At 38.5% G+C, this 10,615-nt stretch overlaps 1 long non-coding RNA gene across 1 annotated transcript; it reads left to right on the top strand.

The window, feature by feature from the left end:
• Window positions 1-1,888: 1,888 nt before the first annotated feature.
• On the top strand, window positions 1,889-9,225 carry LOC135635414 (uncharacterized). Its single transcript, XR_010495619.1, has 4 exons — window positions 1,889-2,027; window positions 6,057-6,415; window positions 7,346-7,425; window positions 8,684-9,225. It is a non-coding gene; the product is annotated as an uncharacterized LOC135635414 (long non-coding RNA).
• The last annotated feature ends 1,390 nt before the right edge of the window (window positions 9,226-10,615 follow it).

Raw genomic sequence — 10,615 nt, 5'->3', positions numbered from 1 at the left:
ATTGCACTTTGTTATGGCCAATATTTACAGGAACATAAAATTTTCTTTCCCTTCCATTGTTCTGTAATACATGAACAAACATCATTTTCCGTATAAGCTTTCATACAAGCAAGCTACAGATCCAACCACGAGGTCATAGTCGAATCAATAGGGGTGTCATCGGACTTCACAAGGGCTTCAATCCATTGCATGAAGTCGTCATTATCATCTATGTTCTCCGTCTGCTCACACCCAACAATCTCGATCGATGATGACGACGAAGCCGCTGCGATCGTGGTTGAATCAGTGCTGGTGCCATACATCACCGAGGCTGGAATCGTGTCATCGGACATCAAGGAGGCATGGACCCGTTCCCGGCTCACGAAGAAGTCATCGTCGGTGCTGTGCATCTGCTCGCACGCAACAAAGTCTATCGACGACGATGAGGAGGAAACATCTGCGACCGTGGTCGAATCAATCCGAGTGTCATCGGGCATCGAGAGAAGATCGACAAGGCCTGGCGGTGAGGCCTTCGGGATGGTAGTCAAGGCTGTGTCGGTGTCATCCGACATCAGGAAGGCTTCAACCCCTCTGGCGAAGAACGCATCGTCGGTGCAGTTCTGCTCACCGCCAAGATCGACCGACGACGAAGACGAAGCCAAGAATGCTTCCAGTTCTTCCGTAGTTATCGGGAGCTCACCTCCACCAACGTCCGTTGATGATGGAGAGGCGGCTGCGACTCCGGCATCGTTCGGTGCAACGGAGTCGACCGAGGAAAGATGAGTCTCCGGGGCTGTCACAGCAGGAGCCAACGAGGAATGTTGCACCGCCGCGGTTGGATGTGGTGAGACGTCGGACTGCAATGCTCTGCTGGGATGTGCAACCAACTCCCAGCATGGCTTCTTTGAGAGAGTCGATGCTTTTGCCGAGAGAGTAGAAGATTCGTCTCTATTTCTCTTCCGCCCAACGAAGCTGTCGCCGGTGACCGTGTCTGTCGCTGCCTCCGTTAAGGTGGTCTCAACCGTTTTGATGGTGGTGCCGCCGGAGTAGGCACAATGCGAGCTTCTCTTGACGTGACAGAGAACTCGTGTCTCGAAGCCGCCGGACGAACACATCTCGAACTCGTACATCGTCCACCCGGAGTTCTTCCGCCGGCCATCATTGAAAGAAAGGCAGCTCTTTCGCCCGAACACCATCTCGCGCCCGCCGACCATGGACGTAACGGTTTCTTGCTTTTTGTACAGAGTCCAAGAACCGCTGCCGGCCTTTCGATCGACGCGCGAGCCGCCGCTGTTCTTGGGCTTGCGCTCCGCAAAGAAATAGCCCTCCTGGCGATCGCTGCCTAGAAGATTCCACGGCTCGGTGCCGTAGACGTCCGCGAAGGCGACAGCGCGGCCAGGGAGGGGTGCGCCGGCGACCCAGTTGGCGAGGTAGTCAACCAAGAGTTCCTCCGCCGTGGGAAGGAACCTGTAGCCGCTCGGTACGAGGTCGATGGGCTCCATTGATGGACGACTAAAGACGGTTTCTTGACTGGGAGAGGAGAGGAAATCAACGAGGAGGAGAATGGAGCAGAGGAGAGGCGAGAGTCGCAGGGCGCGGGGAGAGAATTCAGAGTGAGGCGCGGAGAGAAGTCAGAGCGAGAGTGGGAGAGGAGAGAGAGAGATATATATATATATATAAATATATATATATATGTATATATATACATATATATTTATATATATACATATAATGGGCGCACGGATGGATTCTTGAATCGAATCCTATTGGTTAATGTAAGCTGTTTCTTATTGTGGATTCGGAAGCCCCCAAACAAATTAGACGACATCGTGATCGCCCGCTAGTCCCGATCATTGAATCGCGTCCGTTTATTTCGATCTGGAACGCATTGATCCATCGAAAATCCAAATGCATATTGTTTTGAATCCGAGGCCTATAATGACGTGCGCGTACATAATAATCTCTCCGTCCTTCGCGACCCGGCGACGCAACCGGGAATCCAAAGACGCGGAGGAGGAGGAGGAATAGAGAGCGCGATGGGTCTGCAGGTGATGAGAACAACATCGCTACGTGATTTCTGATCCTCTTTTCCTGTTGTTGTGTTCTATTTTGCTAATTTTACCCTTTTTTTTTGGGGATATGGTGACCTAATCTTAGAGCTCTGACTGTGCGTGTATGTTAGTCATAATGATCTTATTTTGCTTAGAACATCTGCAGTTCTGTGGTTGACATTCATGTAGTTTCATGGATCTGGAGAGCACGCATGCATGAGGCCCCTTTCTCAGTTAAGATCAGGGGCTTCCTTGATCATTTGGTGAAGGGTTGATTTAGTAGTTAGTGTCTGATCGATTTGTACAGTGATTAGCTTCTTGAGTCTAGAAAGAATCTTTATGTGTCACCCCCTTTATTTTCTTTGTCGATATTGTTGGTTGAGTCCTTTTGAACTCTTCCATGGCCTAAGCCTCATAATGAAGGCAAGAACATAGTGATGGAAGGATTCCATGGCCTAAGCCTCATAATGAAGGCAAGAACATAGTGATGGAAGGATAGGTAAGAAGCATGGATCATATTACATGATGCAGAACTGCATCAGAAATGATCTGCTTGACTTTTGATGGGCCAAGAGACGTCTGATATTGAGTATTTTGTTGACCATAACTATAGATCTCACTCTTAATTCTATCACAATTTAGAATGTGTAGCTAAAATTTTAGCTATGTGAAATTTGAAGCATCAGGGACTTTTGTTTTTAATTTTGGGTGATTAGTAGTCTTTGATTTGTATTTGTGAATGGAAATGATTTGTATTTTATAATTAGATCGGGGTTGCTTTGACAATTTCTTATAAGTAGAGTTGATCTTTTTAGATGGTAAATTATATATCTGTCCTTGCAAAAGCTTGAAGAAGCCATATCGTGAAGGATGGAGTTTTAGTGTTCAGTCTGGTGAACGAGATTGATTTCACAATGACCAGAGGAAGCATGCGTCTTTTTAAAATTGTGCAATACACTAGAGATGCATGTTTTGAAAATCTATACATATGATGGATCAAAGACATGGTTAAAAATCTAGTGAGCTTCAGAGACAATCTTCCAACACTCTAGATGCTTGGAAAACAAACTTGTATGGATCTGTATAACTCTTTGCCTCACCCTCAAAGATATACATTCATTACCTTTAACATGGAGAGCTTATTTTGAAGCTGCTTCAAAAATCCATCTGATAATGTTTCAATGTCTATTATCAGTTCTTCTACTTTTGTACCTATTGGTAGATCTCATGCGCTCCTAATCTAGTTTTGGTTCTTGTAAGTAATACAATTTCTGATGTACTCTACAAGAACTCTAATAACATTTATTGGTCCGATTCGAAGTTGCATATCTGTATGCATAAGAGAAACTCGAATTTTGATTCTTTTCATCAATTTATATTTCATTGGGATCATAATTATAGTTGGAGCATCTCTGCAAGAGCATCCATCATCATTCAATTTTAAACTTTGGTATCCAATGAAAAATAGAGACATAATTTCATTTTTGTTATATTTATTGGTATCTTAATTTTATCAGATACAGCGAGGCTTAAACTCTTCACATGTTTGTGAATAATTGCTACGATGAGGAAGAAAAACTATAACGCCTGAAATTAGTGGCCCTAAAGTAATAAATATAATTGATAGAATCTGCTATCAATTTCCCTCGGTTGATGTTCATGTTATGTGTGCATGCATGCACACATGAGAAGAAACAACTTTTCCTAAATGATACTCTTGCACACATATGTTAGGATGGGAAAGAAAACACATGTCTCAGAAGAGGAAAAGAAAAAACATAAAAGAAGTCTTGGTCTTCTGCTCCCCATTTCTTCCAAATAGTTGAATTGAAAAGATGGGCTTATTTTTTATGTTTTGTTATTAATTATCGTTACTTCTTATTTATATCATTGAAACTGTTCCATCAATCATTTTTTTCAGTTTTACTCAGCATATGGCCTTTGTTATAAGTAGTCTATAAGTATTAAGATTGTATCTTTATCTACTTCCTAGTTTTTTATTTATGTTTATAAGTGTTTGCTTCTAAGAATCTGTCTTGATGGTATTGGTTATTGTGCCTCATAGTACATTCCGAGTCAATATATTTATTTGCTTGTGGTCTCTTAGAAATCTGTGTCAAGCATAGTATTGGTTTTGATCACGTTGGCCTCAGAACTTTGATAGTTTTCTCTAATAGACTCGATTGATCCAAAGGAACTTTTATTTATGGAGTTAATTAGGCAAGACATTCTTTTTTAGAAGAAGAAAATGATCATTCTGATTCCAACAAACAAGATTTTCTTTTTTCCTTTTTCCATTAGATTCTCGTTTGCTACCTCCAAATAATGTAGCTTACAATTCTGTTTTCCTATTTGCAACTCAAGTCTTTTGCCTTCCTTTTCTTCCATATCAACTACAGGAACGTAATGAATTTTGGGTTCTCAAATTTGTAATTTCATCAACTCTCTATTGAACTCAAGTTTGAATTTGTGGCATACTCTCTGAATGAGTTGGATTATTGTGTGTGTAACATGCATAGAGATTCCAGTAAATGCTAGTTCTTAGATCATGGCATGATTTCTGTTCAACTCAAGCTTGTAATGACATGCATAACTGATCTGGGAAGAACAGCAAACAAAGATAATTTCTGATGGTAACTGGGATAAGTTGTAGATAGTAGAAAATTTTGCAATGAAAATATTCTGATGACTGCAGCAAAATGATTGTTACGGCCAAAGATTTGATGAGGTCATAAGTCATTTGAATTGGATTCTTGGTTTTGTCTTCATTTATATCCTCTGCCTATGCCTCTCTATTTTTGCTGCAACTTCAAGTATTTTGGTTTTGTGGCTGCTGCATGGCTGACTGCAGTAGGAATTTGTCTCATACACTTGTTTAAATCATCAAGAACAATTTTAGTCAAACTGTGTTCTTACCTTCTTTTTGTTTGAATCCAAACTCTTTTTTTAAGTTTCTTGGTTTCTTTATCACTCCTCTGGATGCCGATTAACTTAAACTCTGCAATAAAAATAATTTGGCTTGGCTAAGTTCAAATGCTTGAGGAGAGGGAAAAACTCAAAAAATCTTTCCATTTTGTCTATTTTGCTTTATTTCTGCATCTCTAGTATCACGTGACGAAGGAGATGACTCTTTGTTCTTCCTATTTGATACTTCTGTCTCTGAATTCTTTGAAGACAGAGAAGAGGAGATTGTTGATTAACGTGTTTTTCTACACAAATGTGAATCGAAGTTGATTTAATTATTAATTATCATGGATTTAGTTGGTTTTATTTATGTCGGATTAAATTTTGGATAAATTTTTATCATGATATTGAATGAAATTATTAAGGGCTTATATATATTATTAAAAAAATGAGAAAAAAATAATTTTTAAAGGTTAAAATCAAATGCCTTATCAGATTCAAATATTTTTTTTAGTTTTAAAAAAATATTTTTTACGAAGTTAAATTAATAAGATTTGTGAGCCCCTTTTTCTCTAAAGATGTTTATTTTATTGTAAGATTTCCCTAGAATAATCCTCATTGTTATATATTTTTGCATTGAGCATCTCAAATGTTTTTTTTTTTGCTGTTCAGTTTATTTTTCATAAATGATAAAACTATCATTAAATGATTAATTGATGGAAATTGAATTCTTTTTTATTTGGTTTTTATTTAGTGGAAACCCTTAAATTGTTCATTATTTTAATTTTATACATTACAAAAAGATTAGCATTATTAATATATAATTAAAATTATACATTTTCAAAATAACTAGTTAAAAATTGATTTAAACATTATAAAATAATAAACTAAGATCCATTTATATGATAATATTTTTATTTTTAAATAATATCTTTTATTTAATATGTCAAAGTTTGATGTGTCTTTTTTTAATGTCGTCATCCGATGCTCGACCATTGAGATGGCAATCGAAGCGATCTCCAATCTTCACTCACACAAAGTTTCACGAACCCTAACGTTAAGTATCTCCCTAGATTGTTTCTTATTGTAACACTTTGTGGATTTTATTTTCCTATGTTCTAGTTTGTTGGCGATGGTGTGTTCTTTGCGGAGCTTAGTGACGTCCTCACAAGAACCACTGAGCTGTGGACGGGTACTCCAGAGTTGAGGTCAGCATCGGTGATCATTATTAGAGCCGCCAGGACCCTGAACGTACTTGATACCGATCTCCAATCTATGTTAAGCCTTGGTGGTACACCCGATTTGGACTTCGTATCATAACTGTGTATGGTGAGAAGGGGAGAAGGATATTGGAGTTGACTTCTGTGGTCCATTAAAGATTCAACTTTTTGGAAAATGGTGTGGAGCTCTACACCGAAGGTCAACAACAGAGGGCTTTGTGCAATTGCTTGGGCTATCTTTCTGGTACAAGCTTCTCGGAGGTGAGCTCATCGTTAGACATTTTGTCTGTGGCAATTTAATTTAGATTTTGTCTATCTTGCTTGAAAAAATTAAGGTTTTTCATTGGAATTGTTTGTCTAAGATGCTTGAAAGAACTTACAAGTGAGTGTGCCACATTCATGCAGTTTTTCATTGGAATCCGTTTAACAATTATGAGGACATTCTGGTTCTTCCTTGCATGGCCTTTGTTTAAATATGGGTTTGAGACTAGATGATTTGTGTGCAATTGGTTTTAAAGTGATTCCTTGCATTAAGTAAGCTTTCCATTCTTATTATGCATTTGTTGGTTGTAATCTTTTGGCCTCTGCTGTTCTAATTTTGGGGTCTTTAGCAACAATACATAAAATGAAAACTATTCAGACGATGATAGTGGTCAGACAACCATGGATGGATCCACAAATGACTTGACTACAGTTTCAGTTTGTTCATTAATACCATCTCATATATAGTTGTACACCTTACAATGCTTTAATAGAACTTGGTTTTCTAGCATTGCTCGTATAACGACTTGTCTATTGATAACTTCAAACTAGAAATACTTGTCTTCTGTGTCTAAATGCTTCAAATTTTTACTACAGTAACATTGCTTGTGCTGAAATTTAGATGGATAAATTTATTTACTTCCTAAATAGCAATGAAAACATAGATATCCCTGGAGAAATATATATTCAAGTTCTTAATGATCCCATTTTAACTGACCTATTACTTTTAGAGATTTAAATTTTAGAGTGACGAGAAGAATTTGAATGCTATAACCTTTGTAAAAAAAAAAGAATTGAGATTACATTTCTTCTTGATAAGCCAAAGTTTTTCTAATTTATATGTTTCTACTCGTCGTAGATTGAAGATTGGGAGTCCAATCTTTCCAAAGTATTATTATTTGTTCCTTATCATTTGTTATTTGTTCTCAGGAGTGTCATTCCTTCTTAACATGGAGGAGAAGGGAGCATAGGAGAGGAGAGCAAAGTGAGAGTGAAGCGCTTATATGTAGGTAATGATAGATACGGCTGTTGGATCGTTTCTTGAACAGAATCCAAATCTAAATCCTGTGTTTCCTAAAGCCCCAAGATTAATTAATTAATTAATTAATTAATTAATTAATTAGGTTTATATGTTTAATTTGATATATATATTTATTTCGAAATCAAGTTTCCCTATTTCTCTCCTGTCTTATTTTTCTCTATCCTTCCATCCATAGTGTCTCCGAGATTCTCTATTCCTAACTCTCTATTGAACTCAAGTTTGAATTCGTGGCATACTCTCTGAATGAGGTGGATTATTTTGTGTGTAACATGCATAGAGACTCCAGTAAATGCCAGTTCTTAGATCATGGCATGATTCTGTTCAACTCAAGCTTGAAATGACATGCATAACTGATCTTGGAAGAACACCAAACAAAGATAATTTCTGATGGTAACTGGGATAAGTAGTTTATGGTAGAAAATTTTTCAATGAAACTATTCTGATGACGGCAGCAAAATGATTGTTACAGTCAAAATTTTGATGAAGTCATTAAGTCATTGCAATTGGATTCTTGGTTTTTTCTTCATTTATAACGGTTGCCAATGCCTGTGTGTTTTTGCTGCAACTTCAAGCATTATGATTTTGTTGCTGCTGCATGGTTGACTGCAGTAGGAATTTGTCTCATACACATGTTGAAAGCATCAAGAACAATTTTAGTCAAACTGTGTTCTTAACTTTTTTTATTGTTTGAATCCAAACTCTTCTTTTCAAGTATCTTGCCTTCTTGATCACCTCTCTGGATGCTGATGAGCTTAAACTCTGCAATAAGAATAATTTGGCTTGGCTGAGTTTAAATGCTTGAGGAGAGGGAAAAACTCAAAATATCTTTCATTTTCTTCTATTTTGCTTTATTTCTACATCTCTAGTGCCACATGATAAAGGAGATTGACTTTTTGTTCTTCCTATTTGATACTTTTGTCCTTAATTCTTTCTACATCTCTAGTGCGGCATGATTGCTTTAATAGATCTTGGTTTCCTTGTGATGCTCATATAGATATTTGCCTATTGACAACTTCAACTAGAAATGCTTGTCTGGTAGGCTGACCTAAATGCTTCGAATTTTTTATTGTACTAACCTTGTTTGTGCTGAAATTTAGATGGATGAATATATTGACTTTCTAAACAGTAATAAAAACACAGATATACCTGGAGAAATATATATAGATATATATATTCAAGTGCTTAATGATCCATTTTAACTGACCTTTTGCTTTTAAACATGTCAGGGTGTCCTCGATATCGAAGTAAAGATCATGCTGGACTAGGATCCTAAAAGAAAGCAGGGCACCATGACTCCTTTGCCAGATCATGTTACAATTCATGCCCCAAAGGAGGAAGAGGAGTTACACTCCAGAAGAATTTGAATGCTACAACCTTTGCAAAAGGAATTAGGATTACATTTCTTCTTCATAAGCTTTCGGCATGTAACAAGTCAAAGTTCTTCTGATTTATGCGCTTGAACTAGTTGTAGATTAACATGAAGGAAGATTGGGAGTCCTTAGGCCCATATCTTAGTTTGTTCCAATCTTCTCAGGAGTGTTATTTGTTCTTATCATTTGTTTTGAAAACCGACGCGGTTACTCCCATAAATTTTTACTGTTTTGTAGACTTGATATTAGTTATTTGAATTCGTATGTAACTTCCAAAGCTGGAATAGTAGACTCAGATTGGTTGTTCAAATTCATTCAAAATTCTGAATATGTAATTTAGATGTAATTTGACCATTTTTTCGAGTCAGTAAGATGAATGGTATGTTCTTCTATCTCAATTGTCTTGTATTTCTTAACGGTGGCTTATCAGGACTAGTTGTCGATACTATGATATTCATCTAATGAATTTAACATGATGCAGGCGTTGTTCTCGCTCACTATTGAAATCCGATCATATCATATCAACAAGATTTCTGTAGAGAAAGAGAATATGCATTTCCTACTATGATATGTGTGTTTAATCTTTTGCATATCAGTTAGAATTTTTTTGGAATTTTTTTATCGATTCAGTGATTAAAGGTTTGGTTTTCGATAGTATCGATTCAGTGATTAAAGGTTTTTAACGATGGATTGACTTGCAGCAGCTTTGTTATTTGTTTCTGTTGTTGTTGTGGACTTCACTCGGAAACAAAAAAAGTTGGAACATGTTTCCGAAAGATGATTGATCAAATTTGCTGCCTTGCCTCTGATACCAGTCGTCCAAACCAGCAAAGTCTGAGGTTGAGAGAACCTGTTGATATCATCTCTTTCTCTTCGAACTCGACGAAACAACATTGATACCATTTCTTATAGATGCCATCGTATTAAGGAAACAACAAACAAAACATGAGATGAAAATTGCACTTTGTTATGGCCAATATTTACAGGAACATAAAATTTTCTTTCCCTTCCATTGTTCTGTAATACATGAACAAACATCATTTTCCGTATAAGCTTTCATACAAGCAAGCTACAGATCCAACCACGAGGTCATAGTCGAATCAATAGGGGTGTCATCGGACTTCACAAGGGCTTCAATCCATTGCATGAAGTCGTCATTATCATCTATGTTCTCCGTCTGCTCACACCCAACAATCTCGATCGATGATGACGACGAAGCCGCTGCGATCGTGGTTGAATCAGTGCTGGTGCCATACATCACCGAGGCTGGAATCGTGTCATCGGACATCAAGGAGGCATGGACCCGTTCCCGGCTCACGAAGAAGTCATCGTCGGTGCTGTGCATCTGCTCGCACGCAACAAAGTCTATCGACGACGATGAGGAGGAAACATCTGCGACCGTGGTCGAATCAATCCGAGTGTCATCGGGCATCGAGAGAAGATCGACAAGGCCTGGCGGTGAGGCCTTCGGGATGGTAGTCAAGGCTGTGTCGGTGTCATCCGACATCAGGAAGGCTTCAACCCCTCTGGCGAAGAACGCATCGTCGGTGCAGTTCTGCTCACCGCCAAGATCGACCGACGACGAAGACGAAGCCAAGAATGCTTCCAGTTCTTCCGTAGTTATCGGGAGCTCACCTCCACCAACGTCCGTTGATGATGGAGAGGCGGCTGCGACTCCGGCATCGTTCGGTGCAACGGAGTCGACCGAGGAAAGATGAGTCTCCGGGGCTGTCACAGCAGGAGCCAACGAGGAATGTTGCACCGCCGCGGTTGGATGTGGTGAGACGT

Source organism: Musa acuminata, chromosome BXJ3-4, assembly GCF_036884655.1.
Source record: "Musa acuminata AAA Group cultivar baxijiao chromosome BXJ3-4, Cavendish_Baxijiao_AAA, whole genome shotgun sequence".
Taxonomy (NCBI): domain Eukaryota; kingdom Viridiplantae; phylum Streptophyta; class Magnoliopsida; order Zingiberales; family Musaceae; genus Musa; species Musa acuminata.
Note: the sequence above shows the minus strand (reverse complement) of the source record. Positions and strands in the feature narration are given on the sequence as shown.